Source organism: Monodelphis domestica, chromosome 2 (genome assembly GCF_027887165.1).
Source record: "Monodelphis domestica isolate mMonDom1 chromosome 2, mMonDom1.pri, whole genome shotgun sequence".
NCBI lineage: Eukaryota > Metazoa > Chordata > Mammalia > Didelphimorphia > Didelphidae > Monodelphis > Monodelphis domestica.
This window is the reverse complement of record NC_077228.1, coordinates 475,700,368-475,712,573: the sequence shown is the minus strand read 5'-3', so window position 1 is coordinate 475,712,573 and position 12,206 is coordinate 475,700,368. Positions and strand designations below refer to the sequence as shown.

Genomic DNA, 12,206 nt, shown 5'->3' with positions numbered 1-12,206 from the left:
TTTTAATCATGTTATAGACAGAGGGGTTTAGGTCCTGAGAGCAAAGAGTGATGGGACTATGCAAATGAGAAGCTGAATCAGGTTCAGAAGTCAGGTTGGTGAGTAGATTGCGTTAGAATAGGTCCAAAATGAGAGCTGGCACTTCTTCCTTCTCCTTGTCTTTGAGGTTGACTGTTTTGTTACTTCCATCTATCTCTTCTTTTTATAATATCATAGAGTATTAGTGATCCAACTGGCCATATGCATCATCTAATTTAAATCTCAATTTTTTAAATTTGAAAATTTTTATTTAATTAATTTAGAATATTTTTCCATGGTTAGATGATTCATGCTCTTTCCCTCCCTTCCTCCTATCCCCCTTCCATAGCTAATGAGCAATTCTGCTGGGTTTCACATATATCATGGATCAAGACCTATTTCCATATTATTAATATTTGCACTAGGGTGATCATTTAGAGTTTACATTATCAATCATATTCCCATTGAGTCATGTGATCAAGCAGTTGTTTTTCTTCTGTGTTTCTACTCCTACAGTTCTTCCTCTGTATGTGAATAGTGCTTTTTCTTATAAGTCCCTCAGAATGATTCAGGATTGTTGCATTGCTGCTAGTAGAGAAGTCCATTACATTTGATTGTACCACAATGTATCAGTCTGTGTACATCTTTTCCCCTGGTTTTGCTCCTTTCACACTGCATCACTTCCTGGAGGTCATTCCAGTTCACATGGAATTCCTCCAGTTCATTATTCTTTTGAGCACAATAATATTCCATTCCCAACAGATACCACAATTTGTTCAGCCATTCCCCAGAGGGCATCCCTTCATTTTCCAATTTTTGGCCACCACAAAAGAGTGTGACTATAAATATTTTGTAAGTCATTTTCCTTATTATCTCTTTGGGCTACAAACCCAGCAGTGCTATGGCTGGATCAAAGGACAGACAGTCTTTTAGTGCCCTTTGGGCATAGTTCTAAATTGCCTTCTAGAATGGTTGGATCAATTCACAACTCTACCAGCAGTGCATTAATGTCCTAACTTTGCCACATCCCCTGCAGCATTCATTATTTCCCTTTGCTGTCATGTTAGCCAATCTGCTAGGTGTGAGGTGATACCTAAGAGTTGTTTTGATTTTCATTTCTCTAATTATAAGAGTAAATCTCAGTTTTTCAAAGAACCAGAAGAAGCCCACAGAGGTGAATAGACTGAACATGGACCACACAGCTAGCCAGTTTCTGAGTTGGGACCAAAGCATAGGTATCTTGGCAGCTACTTTAGTGCTCTTTATAGGTTCACATGTGCTACCTATTCTTTAGATCTCAGGTGCCCATGGGCAGTATAGTCTTACTCAGGACCCTAAGTGCCAGTTGTTGCACAATTAAAATATTGTACCAAACAGATTGGCAAACCTAGGAAAATTTCACTTAGGACTAAAAGGACGAAGAATGGAGAACACAGAACCCTGATGTAAGCTTTGGCTAATCTGTTCCTAAAGTTTGCTGAGTGCTTATAGCTATAAAGTTGTCAGAAAAAATCAGAAATTCTAATTCTTACCCAGGAATCCTCAGGACCCCAGTTTCCTTGGCAGAAAATAATTAAGAGAATATTCTGTTGAGTAAGGAGGAATGGACAAGTGAAGTCGTGAATATGAGGATGATAGAATCTATTCAGGGAGGCAGGCCAGTGTAACTCAAAATACTTTGAACTTATTAGACTCTGAAGACCTGGTTTGAATTTTACCTCTTTGACATATTTGCTGTGTGACCTCAAGAAAATGACTGGAAAGTGTTTATCTGGAAAATGGGCGTTAGAGCACTTGGATAAAGTACATCTCAATAACAATATGAAGAAATATTTCTGAAACACTAATAGGTTATATTACGAGTCATTATTATTTAGATTAGCATTTATACTTGCTCAAATTCTTCCTTCTGCAGGAAACCTTTCCCAGATTTCCTCTACTCCCAATTGCTAGCCCCTTCCCTCTGAGATTTCCTTTCATCTAGTCCGTGTATATCTCGTTTCCACATTGTTTGCATATGTTCCATTGGAATGCTTATTAAAGCCATGGACGGCATTTTTGCTTTTCTTTTAGCACATAGTAGGCACTTAGCATATGGTTGTCAACTGGCTGGATAACTAGCAGCTTCCCTACCTCCAATGTCCTACAGAGTGAGAAGTGATCTTAGTGAATGAAGGCAGTACAGAATGGTTGTTTTGAATCTTAGTGTTTTATTTACTCCTTAACAATTCTGGTAAAGAACATTACACGGTTTTAGGTAGATGTCAATTTTGGTTTCCAGCCCCTGTGGACTAGGTTACTTGATATTATCTCTTAGAAGCAAGAAAAAAAAATAATTGTATTGTAAAAATGATTTTGGCTTGCTTCAATGTTTTTAATTGCTTAATTTTTTTCCCCCAGTGAAACACCTGATATCCAACAAGGAGAATAAAGGACATGGAAAATAAAACAATTTTATAAATAAACAGTAAACACCAAAGGGTGTTATTGACTGCAATTAAAGCACACCACAAAAATAGAGGAATAGGAAATATGAGCCTCCATTCCATAAATAGGATAAATGGGATGTTTAGTCTCCAGGTTCTCTCCAGGATTGTGATATACCGTGACTACAGGAAAGCTTGGCACATGGTGTGAGCTAATTAAAGGTCGGTGCAATGCAGGCATTTGCATGATTCTTTTTCAGAGCTCAGCTCTCAGGCCCTGGGCAGGATACCAGGACAAATTAACAAGGGGATGGTAGTATTTTTAATAAGTATCTTCAGGGTGATTAATGGAAGTTAGGGCACAGAATAGGGTATTTCTTCTCTGTCCCCACCAAGGGTCCATTTTCTACCTGAAGATGCCCATGGTCATGCCCCATGGCTAAGGCATTTGACAAGACAGTATAATATTCTTAGTATCAAGGGATTCTCTGAGTGACATCAAGAAAGAAATCTATTAGGCATCACCTAGGGAACAGATTTATCACCTAGGGAACAGTTTTAGAGGAGCAATGGCCTGAAGTCACATTAATAGGAAAAGGGGAATGGCTGATTTGAGGATTTGTAATGTAGAAGGGAACCTCTCTGCCTGCGGTTGCAGCTTGAAACAAGAAGACAGCACAATAACTAGGTCCCCCATAGATATATTGATAGATGCAATTTCCTCATCTGTGAAATGAGGGAACTGGGCAGGATGAGGGCTCAAGTTCCTTCCTGTTAAATCATGCCACTAGTTTTGTCTTTAAGATAAACTCCCACAGCCACACTCCAAAAACCTTCATTCACAGTTCTATTTGGGCTAAATAAAGGTCCATCTATAGCCTGCCTTTTTCCAAAAAAAGACTGGCTTTATATACTCAACCATATCCTATGCACATTGAGAGTAAGGACCCTGTCTTAAAACCACCTGGTAAACTATAAAAACTTTATAAAATGAGAATCCTAATAGCTGTACTAATTATCCAGGATGGCTGTCTACGGGTTGAATGATAAAATGGGCATAAAGTACATGGCCAACTTTAGAGTAGTATAAAATGCCAACTATGATTAATTACATGCCCCAGGTCTTTAATAATAGGACTAGATGACATTTATACTGGGCTTTTAAGACTTGCAAAGTATTTTATACTCATTCCTATTTCTAAACAGTACGACCCCATGAAATACTACAGGTTTTATTCCCATTTTACAGAGGAGAAAATTGTGAGTGAAACAGGTTAAGTGATTTGATCCTACTTACACAGCCATTAGGTGTTAGTAGAAAAATTTGAACATAAATTTCTCCTCAGTTCAGGTTCTGTCCCCTTTCATCAAACCACATGACCTAAAATAGTAATTGGTACAAAGTAAGTATTCAATTAAAATTAATTATGGATTATTGATGGACTCCCTTTAGTTTGGGGTCAAAGTCTTATTCCTCCACTGGCATATATATATTTGTGGGAGGTAGACTTCTGTCTCTGATGGGTATTCAGCCCATTCAGACAGCCACGAGGAAGGCAGTGGCATATAGTCTTCTGTTTTTCTGCAGCTTATCATTGGCTAGTAATTTTTTCATGCCACATACAACTCAAATAGCTGGCCAAAACTTGGAGAAACTCCACTGCTTTTGTGGTCATTATCTTTATTGGTGACATTGTAGGTCAAAAGAGAACAAACACAAAGGAGAAAGGAAAATGCAGAGAGGGATCCTGTCCTTGGGTCAATATAACCTAGAAGTGACATATGGTGACAAAGCTGGAAATTTCTAAGCACATATGCTTTCCCTTCAATTTAATGGAGCTCCACTATCAGGAAAATAGATGTTCATGGTGTGAGGTCAATTCATTTCAGTTCAATAACCTCCCCCAAATGTTCCTTTTTACTTTTCTATATAAAGAGAAGACAGTGGTCCACCTCTAACATTCAATACCTTGCTTTTATCTTCTATTTTGACATCTCCCTCTGCCTTCTCAGATCAGTGACCAAGTCTTTCTTGTCTATTCTTCCTCTAAGGACCCTGAGTTATTCTAGTCTATGGATTAAATATGAATCCAATCCATTGGACTTGTTTCCTGTCCTGCTTTGGTTAGCCACAAACCCAAAATTGGAGAGAGGATCAGAGTGGGTTCCCAGTTATGGATGTTTTAGCTATCATTCTAACCAAATGAGTCTACTTACTGTTCCGCTAATGTAAAATTCCATCTTCCCCATCTTTATATACCTTTTTACAAGCTAACAGCAGCCTGGAATCCTTTTCTTTTCCTGTCTGCTTCTTGGAATCTCTAGTTCCCCTTCAGACATCTCATTTCATTTGCTCTCTCCCAGCCTAGTCCATTTCTGATCCATCACTGATCTGAACCCTTACTCCATCCTTAAAATACTTTGGTTTGGCTCTGTATATACTTACATTTTATATTTATGTCATATCTTTTCACCTTGTTCTCCCTTAAATGGCAGCAGAATTTAAACTACTTGATGGAAGGAGCGATTTATTTTTGGTTTTTGTATACTCAGTAGAGTATGGTGTCTTGTACATAATAGGAGCTTAATAAATGCCCATTTGAATGAACAAATGTCATTTCCATTTCTTGGAATACATTTTATCCTTCTATTGTTTTGACAGTTTTCCCATTCATTAGAATTCAACTCAATTGTCACACCCTGAATAATGGCTTCTCTCATTTCTTTATTTGGCAAAAACTTCATCTTTTAGGCTTCACCAAGAATAAGACTTTGCTTGTGTTTCTCTCATACACTTATTATGCTTTATAGGCATTAGTGCATATATGTCCTAAAGAGCTGGACACGATTGAAATGACTGAACAACAAATGTTTGTGTATAATTATTTAAACAAATATATAGCCATATCCACATATAAAGTAGGGATACCACAAATAGGAGAATGAGACATATAGAGACACGTGTGTGCCTGTACTCCTTGTCTGAGGATTTCCAAGGGAAAGGATAGGTATGGGTACCACATCAGAAGGAGAAGTTTTGACGATTGTAATTAGGAATTTGCCATTCATCCAGTTCCAATGATATTTTAACCAAATCCCAGTATTTTTTGTCTGAAAAACAAAAGCAAAAACCTGAGCATCCATCTAATTTGTTTTGTGACTCTGAGAATGAGTCTCTGGATTTCCTATCTCACAGAAGTGTTGTAGAAATAACTGCTATACTAACATTAGAATAAAATAGATTGAAAGAAAAAAATTGCTTTTACACTCATGAAGTACTTTCCTCATAACAATCCAATGGTATTGGTAGGGATTGTATTTTTTTAAATAATTCTTGCTGTCTTAGAATTGGTAATAAGTAACAAGTAAACTAAATATAAATTCTACAGCAGAAGGGAAGTAAGGGCAAAGTATCTGGTATTGTGACTTGCCCAGGGTCACACAGCTAGGAAGTGTCTGAGTCCAGATTTGAAGTGCATGTATTATCATTACCTATTTGAAGATGAAGAAATTGGAACCCAGAGAGGTCTAGTGAATAGCCTATGATCACATAATGAGTAAGCATTAAAATTGTAAATTGAACCCATGCTCAATGGCTCTACTCCAGGATCCCTTATATCACAGTTCAATTTCTTTCTTTTTTATTTTAAAAATCCTTACTTTCTGTTTTAGTAGTAACTCTAAGACAGAAGGGCAAGGGCTAGGCAAGTAGGGTTATGTGACTTACCCAGGATCACATGGCTAGGAAGTATCAGAGGCCAGGTTTGAATCCACATTCTACTAAGTTAAGGCTTGGCACTCCATCCATTATGCCACCTAGGTGCCCCACCAAATCCTCATTTAAAAATAGATTAGTAAAATTGTAATACTGGCAAACATCATGAAGTACCATGTCAGAGTTGCATTATTTTTCTTCTTTGATTAGTAACATATATGACATGGTTCCAGTGAATTCCCTGTTATTTTTCAGATGGTCCAAATTTGGAGGAAATTAGGCCAAGACTCTTCCTTAAGGTGGCTAGATGTCTTTACAAATGTTCTTACTAAGAAACCAGCATTTATTAGGTACTTACTATGAGCCATGCACTGTGCTAAGTTCTAGGGATACACTGAAAGGTAAAAATAACCCCTTCCCTCAAGGAGCTCATTTTCTAACCAGTGAATCACCAGGAAAACATCTGTGTACATACAAGATATTATATATACCATTTTCTTTATATCTTATAATTAAGATTATTTTTTCTTAGGAACTTGGGCTAGTTTTTAGATTTTCCCTCTGCCCCATGTCCAAAGTGTAGCCACACAAAAAATTTTAAGCTTTGCCTTCTGTTTTAATCTCATTTCTAAGACAGGAGAGTGGCAAGGGCTAGGCAATGGGGGTTAAGTGACTTGCCAAGGATCACACACCTAGGAAATGTCTCAGGCCTGATTTGAACCCAGGACCCCCTGTCTTTAAGCATGCTCTCAATCCACTGAGCTACCCAGCTGTCCCCCTAAACTTCCATTCTGTGCTTGGCCACATAACAAACCCACATAAAGTGAATCTATGAAAATCTTAGAAAGCCACAAGCCTTGAAAGCTAGCAGAGGAGATAAGGTCATAAAATTGTAGCATCAGAGAGTTAGAGCTGCTAGAAAATTTAGAGAGAATCTGTACTAATGCTCTCAGTTTAGAGATGAGGAAAGAGTGTAACAGGAGAGATACCATAAGAAGAAGGAGTCTCAGGACCTCAGGTCCTAGGTCTTTAAGCCTAGAGTCTTTTTGGCATTGGTACAGATACACCCCTTCATGTCTACTCATATTCAATATTTCCTTCACTGTCTTCTCTTAGCAGGAGTACCTTTGCTTGTGAAGATTGGATTTAGTTCTCCCCTGATTGTAACAATGAAGATACTTAGCTCTTCTTTTATTGTGAAGATTAAATTGTAATCCCCTGTGTATTTTTAGATTTTAATCCCCAAAGTGTAAACCCAGTATTTAAAGTAGATCTACCCATTCTAAGCACAAAAAGGTATGAACTAACCACAAAAAGGTATGAACTAACCACAAAAAGGTATGAACTAACCACAAAAATGTATGAACTAACAACAAAAGGTGAACACCCATTTCATACATTGAGTGGAAGGTCTGTGACCCATGAGTGAAAGAGTGGGCAGTCCTGGAGTGGATCGTCTGCTGTGATGGTAGACATAAAATTTAGGGGAGGTGACACAAGAGTAAAAGGTCTTTAAGTAGTGGAAACAGACCCACTGGGATTCTATTCAGTCACTAGGGTTTGGACTGTGAAGAAAGTTACTTAGAGTTGGACTGGAAGACAGACACTTGAGGAGAGACCGGGAGACAGACACTCAAACATGGAGTGAAGACACTTGGTTGTGGAACTGGAACCCTGGAGAAGCTTGTGCAGGAGACCTCAGACTGCTTTCTTTTTAGATGGTCACCATGGTGAGGGTGAAGGCTGACTTAGTTCCTTGCCCTTTCTGGAGGTGTGAACCTCCAAGAAAGGCCCATTGTCTTGAGACTCCTTTCTCTTGACTGTTGCCTGAGAATTTCTAACTGGTTCAGAGGAAGCTGGAGCTTTCACTCTCTCTCTCCCCTTTTCTCTCTTCCTTAATATCTTCCCTCTATGGTAAAAATAAACTACCATAATTCCATTTACTTGAGTAGTTCATTTTGGGATTTAGAAATTAAATCCCTGGTGACCACCAATTAAATATTCAGCACAACCATAAATCTAACATATTCCAGTCTGTTTGAAGGTAGCTGAGTGGATAGAGAAGTGGACTTGGAGTCAAGAAGACTTGAGTTCAAATACAACCTCAGACACTTACTGGGTGTGTGACTCTGAGCAGATCCCTTAACATCTATATGCCTAGTTTCCTTTTCTATAAAATGAGGATAATAATAGCATCTGCTTCCTAGAATGGTTGTGAGGATAACATGAGATACCTGGAAAGCACTCTGCAAACCTTAAGATATCATATGATAATAATGATTATCAAAACAACAATAACAACCATTATTATTATTACTTCCTCTCTCCCTGTAGCGGACAGGTGGAATTGAAACATATCTGGATAAATTTCCTTGGGGTGTATGGGGTGCTCAGGGAGGAGTAATATCTTTGGTATGGAGGGCTTGTTGTGCCCTCCTAGGGCAGCTCTCCAGCCCCTAATCCTCACCTGACACCCAGCTCTCACTTGTGGCTCCCAGTAGCTGCTAGCACGCGGCAGTAGCCACACCCTGGGCAACGGCTTCGACAGGCCGGCTAAACCTTGTGAGGGTAGCCATCGGGTCATCGTGGACCCCTGGTGAACTAGGGCTTTGCTCACCCAGCCTGTGAAGACTGTTTTGGCGGAACTGGCGGAAGAAACCAACAAGAAGGTTCAACGGCTGAGATGGCGATGCAGCAAGGCACTGTGGAGTGCTTAGGGCATGTTGGAGCACAAAAGACAACATGGCCATCCAATGCAGCTGAGGAAGTCTCCAGGTGTAATGACTTTTCGTGCCACTGGGCCCAGGCTTCCAATGCTGAGAGAGTGGGACTGTCTCTGTGCATTGACTTTTCTACTTAAATCTTCACACACAAGTGTCTTTGTGCACAAAAACGCACAAAGACAATCGTCATCCTCGGTTACTGAGAGACTACTACTACTATTAGGATAAATTTCCTTCCATTGTTTTCTTCCCTTTCCTTTCTCAGAAATTCAACAAAAAATATGGAAATGGTACTTCCGACTATGTTCCATATTTGTCTTATTTTGTCACTAAACCATTGAATTCTACTTTCCCCCCACCAAACATCACTGGATTGCTACTCTGCTTATCACTTTATTCCTACTCTAGAAACTTCAGAGTTCCCAGTTAGCTACCTGATAATATAAATTCTTAATTATGACTGTAAAAATTATCCAAAATCTGACTCCAGCCTACTTTTCCTACATTATTTTATACTTCCCTATTTTAAGTAAAGCTGTTCTGCTATAATGCATATTTTGAAAACACAAGTTTGCTTCAATAAAATTGATGAAACATTTTTACAACACAAATTTCTAGTTTGTCTCTGTGTAATTTCTTCCATGAGAGATAATAATAATCAGTCAATTTATCTATAAACCTTTCGAGGGCAGTTAGGTGTCTAGAGTGCCAGATCTAGAGTCAGGAGGAATTGGGCTCAAATGTGGCCTCACACACTTTCTATCGATGTGACCCTGGGAGAGTCATTTAACCCCAATTTCCTAGCCTAAACCACTTTTCTGCCTTAGAATCCATTCTTACATAGATCCAGAAGGAGAAGGTAAAGGTTTTTTTTTAAGTTTTAAAAAATTTAGTAAGTGCCTGTACTATATGCAAGAAGAGGCAAAAAGACTTTCTGTCCTGGAGCCAACATTCTAAATAGGGAGATGACACACAAATGTGATTTATTCTTTGTCTATTTTGAGTTAACACTTTGTTAGCCATCAAGTAGGAGATTTCATGAGTCACTTACTTGAAGAAGAGAATTTGTAAGTGACTTGCTAAAATGAGTGATAACTCCAGAACTCAAAGAACCCTTACTTAACAATGAGAGTGTTGCAAGTCATTAGCTAAAGTGGGTGATAACTCAGTCAGAAACTTGTGAATCCTACGGTAAAAAGTTAATACCTTCAGAAGCCTATGATAAAAGTTTGACACCTTTAGAGGTGAGAAGTGGATCCCACAGACACTATTTCCCTGGGCACTGCTAGTCAATTTGGAAGCTGTGATTGACCCCTGTGAAGAGGAGAAGGGACAAGAAGTCACTATGAAAACCCTGAACTTCTTCAGCTGGAGGGTCTCTTCTGAAAGCAGTCTTCTGGAGATAGTCTTCTGGAGATTGTCTTCAGAAGTAGTCTTTATGGAGTAGTCTTCTGGGGAGCTTTGCTGGATCTTGGGCTTGGAGCTTTGGCTCATGACATGCCTCTAGAAGGTGACTTTGGACTTGGACCTTGGCTTCAACTTGGACCTTAGCTCTTGGACTGTTTCTTGGGTGAGTGAGTATCTGGACTTTCTATCCTGGTGTTTGGAGAGAGATTAGTTTTGGAGAGGCCTTCCCTTTTTGAGGGAGGCTGTGTGGGTAGAACTCCAGGTTCTTTGGTGGAGGGTTAACAAGCCCTGCTGGGCTGAGCCAAGCACTGGAGCAATATTTAGTGTGAGAGGGTAGACATTTTCTCTCCCCTCTTTTTTGTATTTCTCTACTTTCACTCTCCATCCTTTTGTAAATAAAGCTACTAAAAGTCATTTTGGCTTGAGCTATAATATTTTTATATTGATGACCACAATATTCATTTAGAATTCTCATATATTTAGTTAAATCCTTAATTTAATTCATTACATAAATCTCCCTGAACTATGCACAGAATAAATTGGAAACAAGAAAGGGAAGGCACTAGGGTTAAGAGGAATTGGACAAAACATCAAAAGATGGGATTATAGTTGAGACCTAAAGGAACCCAGGAATTTGGTAAGCAGAGGTGAGAAGGGGAAAACATTATAGGCATGAAGGACAGTCAGAGAAAATGCCTGAAACTGAGATGGAATTTCTTGTTGAAGATGGCTGGTGGTAGGGAGTAAGGGCTAAGAAGAATGGAAAGGTTGAATGCCAAATGGAAGATTTTGTATTTCATCTTGAGGCAAGAGGGAGCTATTGGAGTTTATTAAGAATGAGGATAACATAGTTAGACTTTCTTTGTTTCTTTGTTTGTTTGTTTCTCCTCCTCCTCCTTCTTCTTCCTCTTCCTCCTCCTCCTCCTCCCCCTCTTCTTCTTCTTCTTCTTCTTCTTCTTCTTCTTCTTCTTCTTCTTCTTCTTCTTCTTCTTCTTCTTCTTCTTCTTCTTCTTCTTCTTCTTCTTCTTCTTCTTCTTCTTCTTCTTCTTCTTCTTCTTCTTCTTCTTCTTCTTCTTCTTCTTCTTCTTCTTCTTCTTCTTCTTCTTCTTCTTCTTCTTCTTCTTCTTCTTCTTCTTCTTCTTCTTCTTCTTCTTCTTCTTCTTCTTCTTCTTCTTCTTCTTCTTCTTCTTCTTCTTCTTCTTCTTCTTCTTCTTCTTCTTCTTCTTCTTCTTCTTCTTCTTCTTCTTCTTCTTCTTCTTCTTCTTCTTCTTCTTCTTCTTCTTCTTCTTCTTCTTCTTTCTTTTTCTTTCTTTTTCTTCTTCTTCTTCTTTTTCTTCTTGTTTTCCTTCTCCTTCTCCTCTTCCTCCTCCTCCTCCTCCTTTTCTATATTCTATGAATACAGGAGCTATTTTTGATATCTGATACGTGGTAAATGTTTAATAAATATTTGTGGATTGATTTTTGTTTGACATAAAATCTGCTCTTCTGGGAAAGGGAAAGGGATAAAAAATACGTCAATAGCTTTGAAAAAGATATGGGTCAAATCAAAGAAAAAACTCAGTATAGAGCCAGGTGATATTTAAAGAAAGGGAGGTTTTGTGGACAGTGTGACACCTAAGATGAGCCTTAAAGGAAGAAAGAAATTTTCATATATGAAGACTGGGAAAAGGGGGTAGGAGAAAGCAGAGAAGAATCCATTCCAGACATGACCAAACAATATAAATAAATGCATGGAGATGGGAGAGGACTTGATGAGAACCAAGACCGTAAGAAGTTCATTTTGGCTGAAACACGAAGTAGTCAGTTCTGCTCTAACAGGCTATATGTATTTCCCCATAGCGCTACACCATGCAAAATCACATAATAAAAACCACAGACCTTAAGGGGAAAATGAAGTTAGGAACACATTTCTAAAAA

The 12,206-nt window shown here is 38.6% G+C and overlaps 1 pseudogene; it reads left to right on the top strand.

Moving 5' to 3' along the window:
• Positions 1-12,206, top strand: part of LOC100033017 (ATP-dependent RNA helicase DDX50-like) — a 48,178-nt pseudogene that overhangs the window by 33,625 nt on the left and 2,347 nt on the right.